Source organism: Triticum urartu, chromosome 5A (assembly GCF_056163025.1).
Source record: "Triticum urartu cultivar PI428250 chromosome 5A, HENAU_Tu73, whole genome shotgun sequence".
Classification (NCBI taxonomy): Eukaryota; Viridiplantae; Streptophyta; class Magnoliopsida; order Poales; family Poaceae; genus Triticum; species Triticum urartu.
In genome coordinates this window covers 477,365,234-477,383,535 of record NC_141877.1, presented here as the reverse complement: position 1 = coordinate 477,383,535, position 18,302 = coordinate 477,365,234, and positions in this window count along the sequence as shown.

Here is an 18,302-nt window from a genome sequence, read left to right as displayed (position 1 = left end):
ATTGAGTCTCTAACTAAAGAACTAAACACTCTTAAGTTAGCTCATGAAACTATCTTAGGAGATCATCGAGAACTTTTAAGGACTCATGAGAAATTACGATTTGAGAAGCTCAATCTTGAGCAAGAGCATGAGTTCTTAAAGGCAATCAATGATGATCTTCGCAAGAAAAGTTCTTCTTACATTGCCAAGCGTTTACTCTTATCCACTTACATGCCTCAAGTCAAGTCTAGTAACAAGAACAAGAAGGATTCTTCTTCTACTAGTAACAATAATCATGCTAAATCCAATATTGTTGCTTCTAGTAGTTCTCTTGATTCCACTAATGATTCTCTTAGCCAAGTTACACTTGATCAAGAAAATAGCTTATTGAAGGGAATCATAGAGAAAGGTGTTTACAAGAGCCTTGCCGGGAGTAAGCAATTTGAGGAAATTGTACGCAAGCAAGGAAGGCACCGGAAGAATCAGGGTATTGGTTTTGAACGAAAGTTCAATGCCAATGGAGTTGAGTGGAAAGAAGATCAATACCCCAAGAAAAGTTTGTTCCTCAACAAGAGAAGTATGATCCTACTTCTTTCAAGGGGACACAAGCTCAAGATGATCTTCCACCACAAGACCACAAGGAAAAAGGCAAGGACAAAGTTCAAGAGGAAATTGATGCATTTGAAGAAGCTCCTAAGGCCTTGGTCAAGTGGGTTCCCAAGACTACATCAAGCTCCACTTCATCAAGTACAACTACAACTCCGAGGATTCCCATCAAGATGGTATGGATCCCGAAGAAGAAGAACTAGAGAGTTCTTGAGGGTGACTCCGCCAACATACTTCACTCTTATCATTTTGGCAAGAACAAGTGCAATCAACTTCCACATCTTGCACTAGTTCAAGGAGTCACAAACCCTCTTGTTGGTAAGACAAGGGACAAGGTAACCTAATGCTCTCATAGACATCATCTTGTGTGTGCATCACTCTATGTCTATGGATATCCTTGTTTGTTCCTTGTGGGACTAACCCGTGTAGGTATTGAAAGTGCAACTCACTCCAAAGGATAGCTCCGAATGATCTATGTCAACTTAGAGCATCCACATCTTCAACACCTACATGAAGTCATTGTCGGTGTCAAAACCGACGGATCTCGGGTAGGGGGTCCCGAACTGTGCGTCTAGGCCGGATGGTAACAGGAGGCAAGGGACACAATGTTTTACCCAGGTTCGGGCCCTCTTGATGGAGGTAAAACCCTACATCCTGCTTGATTGATATTGATGATATGGGTAGTACAAGAGTAGATCTACCATGAGATCAGAGAGGCTAAACCCTAGAAGCTAGCCTATGGTATGATTCTTGTATGTGATCTATCGACTAGCCTGGCCCTAGTTTATATAATGCACCAGAGGCCTAGGATAACAAGAGTCCTAGCCGAATACGCCGGTGGGGAAGGAATCCTTGTCTTGATCACCAAGTCTTGTTGAATCTTCCTTGTATGCGGCAGGTGTCCAGACTGGCCCATGAGTATACGGCCATGGGGGTCCTCGGCCCAATCCAACTGATCGGGAGACGACGTGATGAGTACCCCCTAGTCCAGGACACCGTCAGTAGCCCCCTGAACCGGTCTTCAAGTTAGGACGCTCCTCGATTCTTCCGAACTGCTCTTCATCTTCGGTTGTCGGTCTTGAAAACTGGTTCAACAAATCTTCTCATCTTCGATCTTGAGGATCGCCGAAATGCATTCGACGAGTTTATACGTCGGGTATCCGAGGAGCCCCTTTAGGTTTCCGGCCTTTATCAATGCCTTGTTATTTTTATGCCACACCTCGGGTTTGAAGTTGTTCCCGGGAGGCAGTGTCCTCTTGCGTCCGAGCTCCAACACCGGACTGCATTCGAGGTATCTTTTGCAGACGAGCACCAACGCCGGACCGCTTCCGAGCTCCAACGCCGAAATGTATCCGAGCTCCAATGCCGGACTATATCCGAGCTCCAACGCCGGACTGTCATAAATCACCTTGGTTCAAAAAAGTTGAAGGAGTTTAGCCGAGCTTAATGCCAGAAATGCCCTCTATGGAGCCAGACATTAGTGCCCGAGCTTTATGCCGGACTGCTTCTGAGGTGGTGCACCACCCCGACTGTGGGCCGGTTTTTTGTCAATATTTTTGATTGGTGCAATTTATTCTCTGCCGAGATATATAGCCAGTAGCCCTCAAGGTGTGTATCGGTCTAAAACCCGAGATGCACCTGAAGGATGACGTAAGACCGCTGATCCCAGTAGCCGCTGAGACTCAGGTTGATTTGCAAAATCGGCCTAAGGATCAAGTCCTAGCTCGGCAGAATACTTCGGGACACAAAAAGCGGCGTGCTCAGTCCTCGAGACCCAGGTTGGGTGCGGTCGACCAACCTGAGGATCAAAATCTCCTCGGAAACTATATTGCACATAAAATTTTCTGCATTGGACAGGCAATGCAGTAGCCCCCGAGACACTGGTCGGGTGGCAACACCAGATCAGGGGATCGATGTGCCCCTTTAATATTTGTAAATAATAAGCCCGAAGCCCAGTAGCCCCCAAGCCTTAATGCGGGCACGGGTGGCCGAATTAAGGATCGATATCCATAGTAAAATCACAAATTGTGTGTAATGACTCTATGTATCCAAGTACTTTACGTCATTAATGCTCGGATCCGCATTGTACAAAACTTTGTTGACCGACCATCGGCTTCCACCTCCTCGGCCAGTAGCCGAGGAGTGTTTGTCCTACTTTATAAAGCCTTTATAAGGGCAAAGATTTACGACAAACAAGGCAATCTGGCCATACGGTTTTATAAACAAAGGTACGCAGAGAGATATGTTATATTACTGTTTAACATAAGAAATTTCTTTCAAAGAAAATAGTCCCGCTATCGGTTCCTTTCTTTGGGTTGTCATGCTAAGCATGATCATGCAGCCTTAGCTCTAGTGTAAGAGCAAAATATCAAGGATTTAGTTTGGGAGGCCAGTTAATAGCCCCCGGTAGTGTTCGACGACAGTCGAGGTCAAGCCGTAAACACTTCGGCCATTGTTATGAATGGCCCGTCATTTAACACAGTCATCGGATCGCTGACCAGTTTACGCTTATTGTGACAGTCAGTTTTCGGCTTTCTCCACTGAGGTGCTTAACCGTGTGAGCTGGAAGCACAATCGCAGTGGTTCTCCCTTTGCACGCCTAGCCGAACAAAGCGGAACGTAGGAAGCAGGTGCAGGAGCCGGGCAACTCAACTATTGACCGAAGACACAATTCGAAACTGATGCATATATAGCAATATCCGAGAATATTTTTGCCGAATCTCTAAAGGTGTTCGGCGTTGCACTGCGAGACTTGTGCTGAAAACACAAAAATAGTTTAAAAGTGTCATAAGCTTGGAAAACCAAAAAATGTCAGTAAAAACTTGACGTCCGAACAAGATCAAGTGTTCGGTGCCAATCCGAAAATTGGGGAAAAACCGTGCTTCTGTCATGCATTAATATTACACATCCGGTCTCAAGACTTCAAGCGGGTCAGGCTACGGCTGCAGCCTCCTATCTTGAAGGCGGAGTGCTTCTCGTTAGACCAGTTTAGCGAACTAAACTCGAGCGGTCGCTAGAGAGAAAATGGGTTATCTGGCTATTGACCACACACTCACGTCGAAAAAGGAGCGATAGAAAAAGACTTTGCAACGACCAAGAAGAAAACACATTTACTATAAAATAGCTCATATAAATTTTAAGATCCCCCAAGTGAATTGGGTAAAAGATTTTATGTATAATGATTGTATGTACCGAAGTACTTATATCATATCTTTGTTCAACCGAACTTTAAACGCGTCTTAACCGACCGTTGGCTTCTCCCTCTTCGGTCAAGGACCGAAAAGTGTTATGTACTCCACCTGTCAAGAGTATCGACAGTGTTTCCGATAACCAGGAAACTGGGCCATAAGGCTGTAACAGACAAAGCACGCTCAAGGAACTTATGCTATATTATAGACGAAGTGTAAGAAGCATCTTCGAAGAAAATAGTACCCCCACCGATACCTTTCTTCGGTGCTCATTATTACTATGAGACTTGTGCAATAGATTTTTTGTACTCATGAGTTCCGTTGTGTGCCAACCATGATTGAAAACAATAAGAGCGCTAGCTTTCGGCTTCACCCAGTCTGAGGTCAGAGCTCGGAGGACCCGGTCGTGACAATCGCGGACGTGCTCCCTTTACTCCCTAGCCGAACAATCGGGAACATAGGGGTAAGCACAGGAGCCAGGCAACCCAGCTTGCAAATCGCTTAAGTCAATATGGTGCATATTGTGGCGTAATACACGAACAAGGAACGAAGCCGTACAAGTATAATCATATGCAAGAGGAAAAGCTTCATAAAGGAAGCCCCCAAATAAACGGGGTATTTTTTGACTGGGAATAAATGGGGTATTTGAATATGTGTGTCACAAACAAAGTTTGGACAAGGAAATTTTTTACAAGCAACTTTTTTCAAAAAAGTATAATGCTTGGTCGAACCGAACACAAGTTAAAAATTAAAACTTTGAGCATGAAAGCGACTTAGCTGGTTAATGTGTTCGGCATTGATGACGCGGTCCAAGCTTGATGCGGGACGAGGTTCCATCCCCCAAGCCGGTCCCAAGGTGGCGGAGCGGAGAGCTCGACACGCTGAAGTGGTGACATAGCACGGTCAATGCGGACCGGCAGAATGATGCCGAAGTCCCCGGATCATTTTCCTGTGCACAAAAAATAGTGCAAATCGGAGATAATAGTAATAATAATTAAAAAAATCATTGCATAATAAATAATTTATGCAAAGTGAGTAATAAAAGAAATATGGCCTAGCGCCGAAGTCAATGTCGATGCAGGGCGTCGGCGTGATGCGGTAAAGGCGTGGCAAAGCCTGAATTCACAGGTCGGTTCGAGTTCCGGATGCGGCGTTCGCTGGACTATGTACGGAAACTGACCAAACCACCACGCGACCGTCGTTAATGCGGCCATCATTTGATAGACCTGTGTACAGATGATGGACAAACCAGAGTAATAATTCCTTGGGAAAAATAAACCCAAACAAGCAAAAAATACTAGGATTAATAGCACCTCGTTTATTTGTTGTAGCAATCCGAAGAAAGGTGATTCCCAAAATTGGGACTCGATCCGCACACCCATTGCCTGATGCGCGATAAAGCGACGGTATGGTGATGCTGGCCAAGGTTGGATCGTAGAGGCAAAGCCCTCGGTCCAGCTATCATGACGGAGCTGGTCGGCTAGTGACGCCGAAGTCTCCGGAGTAGGTTGATGAAGAGATGGCGAAGCCCCCGGTCTAGCCGAGATGTCGAAGCCTCGATGTCAGCCGATGAGTCAAAGTAGGTCGGCGTGATGGACACCAGCTTGAAGAAGCAATAGTGCGGCCCTACCGATGCAGGTCGTGACGTGGTCGATGCCGGCTTGATGAAGTGACCGTGCAGCGATGCCGGTATGCCCGCTTCGTGTAATCCGTGCAGCGGCGATGTTGGTGATGATTTATCCTTCGTGATGTCGGACTCTTGTTCGGTTTGCCGAGATGATGATCCGAAGAAGTTGAGTTCGGCTCAATAAAGTGATGACGTGTCTAGCACAGGTCGGCGGCCTTGGAGCAATATCGCCGGACTGGTTTGACACCAGCATGATGATGAAGGCGACCTCAGGGGAGGCTTAAAAATTTACGAGCGTGTGTTTAAAAACAACGCACAATACCCTAGAAGAGAATTCCTCTAAAAAGGTTGTCCAATGTCACGTTCATAAAGAAACATGAATTCGGGTCGGATCCGTATTCGTGCAGAAAATGGATCCGAAAATTGATCCACTCATCGGAAGGTTTCCGTAGTTTGAATCGTCGGATCGAGCTGAAATTTGGAGGGGTGGTAGATATGGAAATTCTGCAGTAGATGAACGGTTGGATCTTCCAAGGGACCTACGAGCTAGGCTCTGGAGACCACGCCCTAAACTCGTCCAGATTCCCGTCCAGATTTGATAGGGCTCCGGTATATCGTAGATTGTCGGAGATTCCTCCATCGGAACTCGACAAAAATTTTCATTGCTATTGTAGACTCAATTCCGCACAATTCCACCAAAGGGATCGTCAAAGCGATGCTCTAAGAGGCCTAGGATAACAAGAGTCCTAGCCGAATACGCCGGTGGGGGAGGAGTCCTTGTCTTGATCACCAAGTCTTGTTGAATCTTCCTTGTACACGGCACCTGTCCGGACTGGCCCATGAGTATACGGCCATGGGGGTCCTCGGCCCAATCCAACTGATCGGGAGACAACGTGATGAGTACCCCCTAGTCCAGGACACCGTCAGTCATCATCGACAAAACCCAAGGTTAGTTCATCCCTCTTAGAGGGGATATCACATCTAGGGGGAGCTTTGCTCTAACAATTGAGTTAAAGCAACTCTAATGGTGTGAACACAACAACGCTTTATGTAAAAGTGGTAACCCCACTTGTGATTAAACAATGAGTATGACATATGATCAAATGTTCTCATTTGACTCCTAAGTCAATATACTCATATATAGGTGACCTAGTCATCGCTAATTGCTTGATAGATGCTAGAATTGTTTATGCATGCTTTGCCACATATTTCATTTGTCATTTTATTGTGTGAGCATGTTGGTTGCATAATTTACTCATTCGAGGACATCCACTTGTTGTTTTGATTGATTGGTTTCCTTTTTTTGGCCAAGTGGATGGACAAGAATGCCTAAGAACCTTCTCTAGCTATCTATGCTTTTATCGTCTCAAACTCTATTCATGCTGCATCACAAAGTTTGATCAAGTTAGATTCGAACCACTATGTGTGAGGAGCACTCGGAGTCCCCGATTCGTCACAGACTTAAACTTCCAAAACTTCTTTATGTGTTTCGGTCTGACCGGTTCATCCATTTTTGTCATACCGAGATCACTAAGTCGATCTAGGTTTTCAATCTCGGTGCAACCGATTCGAACTTTTCGGTCACACCGAGTTTCAGTAACTGCTTGCAGTTATGAATCTCGGTGCCACCGAGTTGTTCCACTCGGTCACACCAACAGGGTCAGGCTATATATATCCACGGGTCAAATTTGGGAAAACTCTCCGAACCTCCTCGCCCGCGCTTAGCCTGCTCTGCCTCCCTGGGTCTTCGGATCATCCTCCTCGTCGCCAGCCGCCTCCTGTCGCTGGTCTCCGCCGCTGTCAACGGGATCGTCTCCGCCGTTGCCACCGTAGCAAGTTCATCGCTGAACTAGGGTATGGACTTGAACTTTGTGTTGTTCTAACTCCGATTCCCTAGCACATTGCTTTGCCATGTATCTTGCCACAATTGAGATCGTTCTATCCATCGAAAACACTTCGTAGTTTAGTTGTGAATTGAAAATTTAGGGTTAGATTTCCGCCGAAACCATCTCGGACCGACCGAGTTGATGAAATCGGTTCCACCGATTTGGCTCAGGCCATTGCACATGTGATTCTCATTCTAACCGAGAATTGCAAATCGATGTGACTGAATTCAGCACTTTGTGAAACCCTACCAGTCTTGGTGCCACCGAACTGTGACTCGGTCTGACCGACTTCACTAGTTTAGGTTCCAAAAGCTGCTTCGGTATCACCGAGTTTGCAAATCGGTAGATCCGAAATGCTTTCTGTGGAAAACTAAAAATAAGTTTTTAATTCATTCTTTTGCAAAAACATATATACTTTGTGATGCTCATCCACTCTACCTCATCTATAATCTATTCACAGGGTCTGTTGTTAGTGTTTGCATCATGTCAGATCAGAGTGACAGTCAGAACAAGTCAGAGGAGCAGGTTCACTTGAGTGAGGGCACTAGTCCCTCTAGCAGCTCAGATGATGGCAGCAGGAGCACACCCAACAATCTGCCAAAGGTTGCCACAAGGGCCAGCAAGAAAAGAACCTCGGAGTCAGAGGATGAGGACTATGTGCCTGAGGAGGAAGAAACCACCTCAAAGAGGAAAGTCCTGAAGAAGGAATATGGCACAGCTGCTGCCACCAAGTCAGGGATGAAGCAAAAGGTTCCTGCCAAGAGAGCTCCAATGTCTAAAGCCAGAGCATCCACTCAGGAGACTTTGGGATCTGCACCCAAAGAGCAGGTTGCGGCAGAAAAGAAAAGGAAAGAGAGGGTCAAGAAGACCACTGCCAGAGTGCTTTGGAGATCTTCAATCATGAAAGACTCTGAAGAAGAGGAAGAGGAAGAGTATGCTGCACCAGCATCCAAAGCTCAAAAGCTTATGGGAGATGCCATAAGATCAGGGGTTGCTCCATCTAAGCCTAAAGGAACTCCTAAGCCAACTGCTCCAAAACCCAAAACTGCACCCAAGAGGAGCACCAGGAACATCCCAACAGCAGAGAAGAACAAGGCCCCAATGCCTGAAGCTGCAATGGAAGAAGAAGATGATTCTGTTGTCTTGAGGAAATTGAAGCCAAAATTCCAGACCACAATGATGCTCATCCAGTTGCATAGAACATGAAAGTCAGGAAGGACTTTGTTCTAAGGCTCTGGAGAGAGTCTGATCCATATGCCACCAGGAGAAGGACTGCTGTGGACTACAGATTCCATACAAAGGAACAGCAGGACTTCTATGAGACCATCTTGCTTGACAAGAAGCCCATAGTGTGTGACATGATATGGGTCGATTGGTCATTCATTGAGGAAAACGAGGATCACTTCCCTGGTGTATATGACAGCTTCAAGGCTTGTGGAGTTGATGAGTTTGTGGCTCAGAAGCTCACAAAATGGAATGATGAGCTCATCATGCAGTTCTACTCCACAGCTCACTTCTACCCAGATGGAAGGATTGTCTGGATGTTTGAAGGTACTAGGTACCAGTCCACAGTTGCAGAATGGGCTAAGTTGATCAATGCCCCAAAAGAGAGTGAAGATGACTTGGATGTCTATGCCAACAAGAAGAAGGATCACAACACCATGGCACACATGTACAAGGAGATCCCAGATGCTGCTCTTGAGACACACAAGTTTGGATCTGTACATTACCTTCTGTCAGGCTTGCCAACCATCAACTGGATCCCCGGGCACACTCTCTTGCCAAAGTCAGGTGATCACAAGATGATCAGAGGCCATGCAATTAACTTGCTTCACATCTTTGATGTTCCACATAAGTTCAAAGTCACGAGCCTAATAGTGGAAACCATAAAGAGGACAGTTGTAGATCAGAAGAGGAGTTGTGGGTATGCCCCACGGATCCAGGAGCTGATCAACTCCAAGATGGGCACTGGCACATATCTGTTGGACAAGGAGCACCTGCCCATCTACCCAGACTTTGAGGACAACACTGTGGTGATGGGTGAAAATGAACCATCTTCTGTGCATGCACAAGCCAAGAAGGAGAAGGCAAAGGCTGAAAAGGCTGCAAGAATGCCAACTACTGAAGAAGCATCCTCAGTATCTTCTAAAGAGCAAGCAAGATCAGCTTGGCTACTTGATTGCCTCCACTCTGAGGATTGAGAAGGGACTGGCCACCCTGACTTAAAACCAGGAGAGCTTGGAGAGGATCATGGAGCAGAAGTCCTATGACTTAGATGTGAAGGTCACTGAGATCCAGTCAGTCGTTGAGAAACTTCAGGATGAAGTGGAGGAGAAGAAGGGCAAGACAACCACTGATGCTTTTGCTAGAGTGCCCAGAGGTCAGAGGTCTGCTGCAGTGCCTATTCTAGACACCAGAGCTACTTCATTTGCACCAGCTACAGCTTCAGTGCCACCGGCTCTAGCACCTACTCCACCAGCTCCATCTACATCAACTGATGCCTTCGTTCTTGGAGTTCTGTCTACACCATCACCTGAAGATCAAGCCTGAGTGTCGATCTAGCACTATGCATTTTTTATGAACTTTTTGGTAACTTGTTGTCAAAGGGGGGGAAAATGTATAGATCATAGGCTTTAACAGAGAGTGTTGCTTTTTATTCTCTCTTCTTGTTTGGTGGTTAAACTTCATTTATTTGCTTGGTTGAGATACTTTATACTTTGTGCTTGCTTGGATGATCATGTGTTTGATCATATGCTACCTTAATGCTTGTTGGATGACATTATCCTTTTATATGATCATTCACTTTGCTTGGTGATGAGTGCATGTATTTTAATTATTATCATTTTGAGCGCTCCACCAAGATGTATGTGACATGGAAGAGTAACCCATGATCCTAACTCCTTGTGCATTTGCAGTCCAAAGCAAATCTTAAACTATGCACAAATTTAGGGAGAGCTCTTGCTTTTCACATACTTCTCAAAGCGACAATGTTTTTCACTCTTATTATGATTTGCCAAAACTTTGATCTATATGTTGTCATCAATTACCAAAAAGGGGGAGATTGAAAGTGCAACTATCCCTAGGTGGTTTTGGTAATTCCTAACAACATATAGCTCATTGAGCTAATGCTATTTCAAGATTAATATCTCAGGAAAGCTCAATGATTGGCATGGATTGGATGAGAAAAGTGGACCCCTCAAAATGCTAAGGACAAAGGATTGGCTCAAGCTCAAATCTCAAGACTCTACATTTTCTATTTTAGTGATCCAAGATCACATTGAGTCTATAGGAAAAGCCAATACTATCAAGGAGGGATGAGGTGTTGCCTAATGAGGTTCTTGCTCAAAATGCTTAGTGATATGCTCCAAAACCCTCAACTACTTTCTCACATCCACATATGACCTAAACCAAAAGTCAAACTCGGCCCCACCGATTCTTTCTATACGGCGCCACCGAGTTTCAAATGTCATAGCCACTGCCACAAACCCTAGGCAAATCGGTCTCACCGATAGGGATCTCGGTATCACCGAGATGGGGTTGTAATCTCTCTGTTTCCCTTCGTAACATTTCGGTCTCACCGAGATGAGCGATCGATCCCACCGAGATTGCAATGTAAACTCTCTATTTTCCCTTCATAACGTTTCGGTCTCACCGAAATGAGCGATCGGTCCCACCGAGTTTAGCTGACCAACTCTCTGGTTAGCTTATTACCAAAATCGATCTCACCGAGTTTGTGTAATCGGTCTCACCGAGATTACGTTATGCCCTAACCCTAATCATATTTGTCCTACCGAGTTGCATGTCGGTCACACCGAAAACCCTAACGGTCACTAGCTTTGCTGAATCGGTCCGACCGAGTTTAACCATTCGGTCCCACCGAGTTTGGAAAGTTATGTGTAACGGTTAGATTTTGTGTGGAGGCTATATATACCCCTCCACCTCCTCTTCACCCGTGGAGAGAGCCATCGGAACAAACCTACACTTCCAACCTATATCTTCTGAGAGAGAACCACCTACACTTGTGTTGAGACCAAGATATTCCATTCCTACCATATGAATCTTGATCTCTAGCCTTCCCCAAGTTGCTTTCTACTCAAATCTTCTTTCCACCAAATCCATATCCTGTGAGAGAGAGTTGAGTGTTGTGGAGACTATCATTTGAAGCACAAGAGCAAGGAGTTCATCATCAACACACCATTTGTTACTTCTTGGAGAGTGGTGTCTCCTAGATTGGCTAGGTGTCACTTGGGAGCCTCCGACAAGATTGTGGAGTTGAACCAAGGAGTTTGTAAGGGCAAGGAGATCGCCTACTTCGTGAAGATCTACAGCTAGTGAGGCAAGTCCTTCGTGGGCGATGGCCATGGTGGGATAGACAAGGTCGCTTCTTCATGGACCCTTCGTGGGTGGAGCCCTCCGTGGACTCACGCAACCGTTACCCTTTGTGGGTTGAAGTCTCCATCAACGTGGATGTACGATAGCACCACCTATTGGAACCACGACAAAACATCCGTGTCTCCAATTGCGTTTGAATCCGAACCCTCCCCTTTACATTCTTGCAAGTTGCATGCTTTACTTTCCGCTGCTCATATACTCTTTGCATGCTTGCTTGAATTGTGTTAAGATTGCTTGACTTGTTCAAAGTTGCTAAAATCTGCCAAGAACTAAAATTGGGAAAAGACTAGATTTTTATTTGGTCAACTAGTCTAATCACCCCCTCCCTCTAGACATACTTTCGATCCTACACTTTCTTTGGACATGTTATTTTGAGAAGACATGATTACTTGGTTAGTATGCTTGAAGTATTATTATTTTTATGTCAATATTAAACTTTTGTATTAAATCTTATGGATCTGAATATTCTTGCCACAATAAAGAGAACTACATGGATAAATATGTTAGGTAGCATTCCACATCAAAAATTCTGTTTTTATCATTTACCTACTCGAGGACGAGTAGGAATTAAGCTTGGGGATGCTGATACGTCTCCAACGTATCTATAATTTTTGATTGTTCTATGCTATTATATTATCAACCTTGGATGTTTTATATGCATTTATATGCTATTTTATATGATTTTTGGGACTAACCTATTAACCCAGAGCCTAGTGCCAGTTTCTGTTTTTCCCTTGTTTCGGTGTTTAGCGGAAAAGAAATATCAAACGGAGTCCAAACGGATTGAAACCTTTGGAAAAGTTATTTTTGGAAAGAAAGCAATACGGGAGACTTGGAGTGCACGTCAGGGGATCAACGAGGAGAGCACGAGGCAGGGGGCGCGCCCATCCCCCTGGGCGCGCCCTCCACCCTCGTGGGCCCCTCGTGGCTCCCCTGATGTATTTCTTCCTCCTATATATATCCATATACCCTAAAAACTTCGGGGAGCACAATAGATCGGGAGTTCCGCCGCCAGAAGCCTCCGTAGCCACCGAAAACCAATCTAGACCCGTTCTAGCACCCTGCCGGAGGGGGAATCCCTCTTTGGTGGCCATCTTCATCATCCCGGTGCTCTCCATGACGAGGAGGGAGTAGTTCTCCCTCGGGGCTGAGGGTATGTACCAGTTGCTATGTGTTTGATCTCTCTCTCTCTCTCGTGTTCTTGAGGTGGTACGATCTTGATGTATCGCGAGCTTTGCTACTATAGTTGGATCTTATGATGTTTCTCCCCCTCTACTCTCTTGTAATGGATTGAGTTTTCCCTTTGAAGTTATCTTATCGGATTGAGTATTTAAGGATTTGAGAACACTTGATGTATGTCTTGTGTGGGATACCCGTGGTGACAATGGGGTATTCTATTGATCCACTTGATGTATGTTTTGGTGATCAACTTGCGGCTTCCGCCCATGAACCTATGCATAGGGGTTGGCACACATTTTCATCTTGACTCTCCGGTAGAAACTTTGGGGCACTCTTTGAGGTTCTATGTGTTGGTTGAATAGATGAATCTGAGATTGTGTGATGCATATCGTATAATCATACCCACGGATACTTGAGGTGACATTGGAGTATCTAGGTGACATTAGGGGTTTGGTTGATTTGTGTCTTAAGGTGTTATTCTAGTACGAACTCTAGGGCTGTTTGTGACACTTATAGGAATATCCCAACGGATTGATTGGAAAGAATAACTTTGGGGTGGTTTCGTACCCTACCATAATCTTTTCGTTTGTTCTCCGCTATTAGTGACTTTGGAGTGACTCTTTGTTGCATGTTGAGGGACAGTTATGTGATCCAATTATGTTATTATTGTTGAGAGGACTTGCACTAGTGAAAGTATGAACCCTAGGCCTTGTTTCAACGCATTGCAATACCGTTTGTGCTCACTTTTATCATTAGTTACCTTGCTGTTTTTATATTTTCAGATTACAAAAACTTATATCTACCATCCATATTGCACTTGTATCACCATCTGTTCGCCGAACTAGTGCACCTATACAATTTACCATTATATTGGGTGTGTTGGGGACACAAGAGACTCTTTGTTATTTGGTTGCAGGGTTGCTTGAGAGAGACCATCTTCATCCTACGTCTCCTACGGATTGATAAACCTTAGGTCATCCACTTGAGGGAAATTTGCTACTGTCCTACAAACCTCTGCACTTGGAGGCCCAACAACGTCTACAAGAAGAAGGTTGTGTAGTAGACATCAATCTACTGTAGTTGGAATTGGTATTTTATCGCTCTCTTGTAAAAAATGAAAATTATTCTCGTGAGCGCATACTTTCTGGGTTTTTTTCAGCAAGATCAAACAACAATCATCCAAGAAGATCCTAAAGGCTTTACTTGGCACAAACACTAATTAAAACATAAAAAACACAATCATAACAGAGGATAGATGATTTATTTATCACTAAACAGGAACAAAAAGCAAGGAACAAAAATAAAATTAGGTTGCCTCCCAACAAGCGCTGTCGTTTAACGCCCCTAGCTAGGCATAAAAACAAGAATAGATATAGGTATTGCCATGATAATGATAGAGAAAATCGCGAAAGCTCATCTCATACTCCCTACGTTCAGCAGCAAGTTTTCTTTGTGGCAAGCAAAAGTAATCAAAAGGGCTAAATTTAATGGGACAAAAGTCCCCAAGATCAAGCTCGGGAGGTATTGGTTCCTCCTTTGGCCCCTCATATTGAACAACCAATTCATCATTATGAGCATTCTTTTGGCAAAAAGTCATGAGCCTTTGTTCAAGGGGAAAAACCTAACCCATTGTTCTAGATAGCAAAATTATCATTAAGTTCAGAAATCCTGTCAACTATAATATCGGTAGGAACCTTTTTTCTAAGGTTTTCATTAAAAGCAACATGATCTAAAGATCGTAAGCGCATTATGTCCTCTTGATAAAAAAAAGGATTGCTTCTATGGGAGGACTGGCGGCATCCACCCTATAGTGCGCAAAAAATTCATTGGCCTCTTTTATTATAAATCTGAACTCATGAGCTAAAAAGATGGTAGCTGCTCTCTTAATAGAAGAATACTCAATATTAGAAAATTCTAGAAAAATCCTCTATTTGCAAGGATGCATGTGAATAAATTGTCTTTCAAGTTCAACCACGAGCAAAGATATAGCATCCGCAATACTACTAGTTTTATGAAGAATAGACCCGCTCATGGTGGGCAAAGCACCAGTACAAGTAAAGAAATCTTGAATAACTCCTTTTCCAATAATATTACCACTACCAATCGAAACTTTTTAGTGTGTAAAATAGTAGGTTCTTCATGAAGATAATCAAAAGCATCAACGTCTCCCCCATCATTACTACTATCCTTTTCAATGATAACCTCCCCAGTTTCAGACATGATAGCAACAAAATGCACTAGCACAAACACAAAAAAGGAAAGTGGAAAGAAGCGGACGGAAAAAGGGCGAATGAAACGGCAAGGGTGAAGTGGGGGAGAGGAAAACGAGAGGCAAATGGAAAATAATGTAATGCGAGGGATAAGAGTTTGTGATGGGTACTTGGTATGTCTTAACTTGGCGTAGATCTCCCCGGCAACAGCGTCATAAATCCTTCTTGCTACCTCTTGAGCATGCATTGGTTTTCCCTTGAAGAGGAAAGGGTGATGCAGCAAAGTAGCGTAAGTATTTCCCTCGGTTTTTGAGAACCAAGGTATCAATCCAGTAGGAGACTACACACAAATCGCCTAGTACATGCACAAACAAATAAGAACATTGCAACCAACGCGATAAAGGGGTTGTCAATCCCTTCACGGACACTTGCAAAAGTGAGATCTGATAAAGATAATAAGATAAATATTTTTGGTATTTTTTTATACTCGTAGATTGGAAAGTAAAGATTGCAAAATAAACAGCGACGGAAATAGCTAGTTGACGGGACATTAATATGATGTAAAGTAGACCCGGGGGCCATAGGTTTCACTAGTGGCTTCTCTCAAGATAGCATATCTTAAGGTGGGTGAACAAATTACTACCGAGCAATTGATAGAAAAGCGCATAGTTATGAGAATATCTAGGCATGATCATAAACATAGGCCTCACGTCCGTGTCAAGTAGACCGAAACGATTTTGCATCTACTACTATTACTCCACACATCAACCGCTATCCAGCATGCATCTAGAGTATTAAGTTCATAACAATAGAGTAACGCATTAGGCAAGAAGACATGATGTAGAGGGATAAACTCAAGCAATATGATATAAACCCCATCTTGTTATCCTCGATGGCAACAATACAATACGTGTCGGTTCCCTTTCTGTCACTGGGGTCAAGCACCGCAAGATTGAACCCAAAGCTAAGCACTTCTCCCATTGCAAGAAAGATCAATCTAGTAGGCCAAACCAAACTGATAATTCAAAGAGACTTGCAAATATATCAAATCATGCATATAAGAATTCAGAGAAGAATCAAATATTGTTCATAGATAAACTTGATCATAAACCCACAATTCATCGAATCTCAGCAAACACACCGCAAAAAGATTACATCGAATAGATCTCCAAGAACATCGAGGAGAACTTTGTATTGAAGATCAAAGAGAGAGAAGCCATCTAGCTAATAACTATGGACCCGAAGGTCTGTGGTAAACTACACACACATCATCGGAAAGGCTATGGTATTGATGTAGAAGCCCTCCGTGATCGAATCCCCCTTTGGCAGATCGCCGGAAAAGGTCCCCAGATGGGATCTCACGGGTACAAAAGGTTACGGCGGTGGAAAAGTGGTTTCGTGGCTCTCTTGGATGTTTTAAGGGTATAAGAGTATATATAGGCAAATGAAGTAGGTCGGTGGAGCTACGAGGGGCCCATGAGGGTGGGGGCGCGCCTACCCCCCTGGGCGTGCCCTCCTACCTCGTGGCCGCCTCGTGGCTTCCTTGACCTCCACTCCAAGTCTCCTAGATTGCGTTTGTTCCAAAAAAGATCCTAGAGAAGGTTTCATTCCGTTTGGATTCTGTTTGATATTCCTTTTCTACGAAACACTGAAATAGGCAAAAACAGCAATTTGCACTGGGCCCTCGGTTAATAGGTTAGTCCCAAAAATAATATAAAAGTGCATATTAAAGCCCATTAAACATCCAAAACAGATAATATAATATCATGGAACAATAAAAAATTATAGATACGTTCGAGACGTATCACTGACCCAACCGAACGTGGTCTGAGACGAGATACGCGCGGCTACTATCAGGGTGTCGGCACGCCGGGAGGTCTTGCTGGATTAGTTTTACCATTGTCGAAATGTCTTGTGCACCGGGATTCCGAGTCTGATCGGAAGGTCCCGCGATGGAGGATTGTCTCCACGGATCGTGAGCTTGTCATGGGCTAAGTTGGGACACCTCTGCGGGGTTTAAACTCTCGAGAGCCGTGCCCGCGGTTATGTGGCAGATGGGAATTTGTTGATATCCGGTTGTAGAGGACTTGAAGTAAACTCAATTAAAATACACCAACCGAGTTGCGTGACCATGACTGTCTCTTTTCGGGGAAGTTCGAGAAGAGAACACGGTTGGGTTGTGTTTGAACGTAAGTGGTTCAGGATCACTTTTTAGTCATTACTAGTTGGCGACCGTTTGCGTAGATTCTCATCTTACTCTTGTATTCGTAAGTTAGCCACCATGCAATGCTTAGTCGCTGCTGCAACCTCACCACTTACCCCTTTCCTACCCATTAAGCTTTGCTAGTCTTGATACCCATGGTAATGGGATTGCTGAGTCCTCGTGGCTCACAGTTTACTACAACAACAACAGTTGCAGGGATAGGTAATGCGATGATCATGATGTGAGAGCGATGTTTGCATGTTTTGGAGTTCTTCTTCTTCTTCGTCGATCTTGGGTTAGGTTCCTGGTCGGCAGCCTAGGCTAGCAGGGTGAATGTCGTTTGATCTTCTGTTTTTGTTTCATCTGTACTTGGATGTTGTTCTTATGTATGATGTATTGTTGTATTCTTGTGGCATTGTATGCCTTTTGTATGTATCCCGACTATTATGTCATGGTACGATGTAATGATGTGCACCTTGCAAAAGCGTGTCAATATGCGGTTCTATCCTTGGTGGGACCTTTGAGTCACTTTAGTATAGAGTCGCATATTAGGCGTGACAAGAAGACGAGGCAGATCGGTTGCGCCGCCGATGGGAGGCGGGAACCTTAGTCTCATGTTCGCTTTGGAGAAGGAGATGACATCCCGACTGTCTACTACAACAAAGTTGTCTGACTCCGATAAGAGAGGGGCAATGATGGCGGCGCGCCATTGGCTTGCTCCGGTGATTGTAGTCACGACGATCTATGGACATGGATATAATTTATCTTACTTATGATGATATTTTTTTGTGCTGTCATGATGTTTTAATTTTTTTAGGGGTGTCATGATGTTTAAGGAAAAAGCTATCGTTCAGTCGAGAACCTCCGCCATCTTGTATGTGAGACGCGTGTCCTATGTGGGCCCACTCAGCACTATATATCTCTACAATGATCGGCGGATATAACAAATCGATGCCGTTGCAGCCGGGTCTGGCGCGAGAGCCGCTGCTTCCGTGCTGGGCTGTCTGCGCTCGTGGTGCGCTCGAGCTCGGC